Raw genomic sequence first — 924 nt, forward strand, 5'->3', positions numbered from 1 at the left:
CTGATGCTGCTGCTGTTGTGTTTGTTCTTTTCTACTGTAAATGACTTTATAAAACTGCAGCAGCAGGACATAATTATTTAATTTTATTTATTTATTTTTATTATTTTCTTTCTTTTCTCTTTTTCTCAGCCCCGCTGCTCGAGACCCCACGAATTTCTTCTTTTTGCGTTTTCTTTTTTTTTCTTCACCTGACGGCATCGCCGTCTCGTTTGTTTGCTGCTCTTTTTTTAACCCAACAGCAGCAGCAGCAGCAGCAGCAGCAAGGGCAGCAGGGCCTGTAGCAGCAGCAGCAGCACCAGCAGCAGCAGCAGCAGCAGCAGCAGCAGCAAGGGGCCTATCAGCTGCTGTTAAGGGCCCTTATAACTCGCACCTGGGGAGCCACGGTCCCTGTAGCAGCAGCAACAGCAGCAGCAGCAACAGAAGCAACAGCAGTACTAGCAACAACACCAATAGCAGCAGCAGCAGCAGCAGCAGCAGCAGCAGCAGCAGCAGAAGCAGCAGCCGGTTGCAGGTTTATTGAACTTAACTCATAAACACCACCGAAGCCATCAGACGCAATGGTGAGACAGCCTTCTTCTTTGCTGCTGTTGCTGCTGCTGCTGCTGCTGCTGTCGCTGCTGCTGCTGTTGCTCATTGTGCTGCTGCTGCTGCTGTTCGTGCTGCTGCTGTTGCTGTAGCTATCCCGTGTTGCAGTTTTTATTTATATTGTGTTCTGAGGTGTATTGACAGCTCACGGGGCTTTGCTGTTTATTTTTTTATTTTTTTCTCTTTTTTGTTTTTTTTTTATTTCTCGTTCTATATATGTCAATCTAAACAAACAACAAACACCACTACAGTATATAATATAAATTTATATAAATATATAAATATATATATATATATATGTATATCTGTATATATTTATAATTATATAGTTATGTTGCA

This window comes from Eimeria mitis, genomic scaffold (genome assembly GCF_000499745.2).
Source record: "Eimeria mitis Houghton genomic scaffold, Emh_scaff571, whole genome shotgun sequence".
Taxonomy (NCBI): Eukaryota; Apicomplexa; class Conoidasida; order Eucoccidiorida; family Eimeriidae; genus Eimeria; species Eimeria mitis.